Below are 224 nucleotides of genomic sequence, written 5' to 3' on the forward strand. Positions count from 1 at the left end.
TGCTGAACTTTATTCGAATCATTTAATTGTATCGTTTCACCCGTTTTATAAATATGTGAACACAAATTTTATTATTTAAAAAAAAATTTTAAACCCTATTTTAGTGATTAGGGCTACATGCCAAATTTTAATCTCTTCATGAGTACCCATATTATCTATAATTGCTTTTATGGATCGTTTAATTAATCTGCCAGCTTTAAATACTTTAGTAATCTTATAAAGCA

The sequence above is a fragment of the Gordionus sp. m RMFG-2023 genome, chromosome 4 (genome assembly GCF_954871325.1).
Source record: "Gordionus sp. m RMFG-2023 chromosome 4, tfGorSpeb1-WG-v2, whole genome shotgun sequence".
Taxonomy (NCBI): domain Eukaryota; kingdom Metazoa; phylum Nematomorpha; class Gordioida; order Chordodea; family Parachordodidae; genus Gordionus; species Gordionus sp. m RMFG-2023.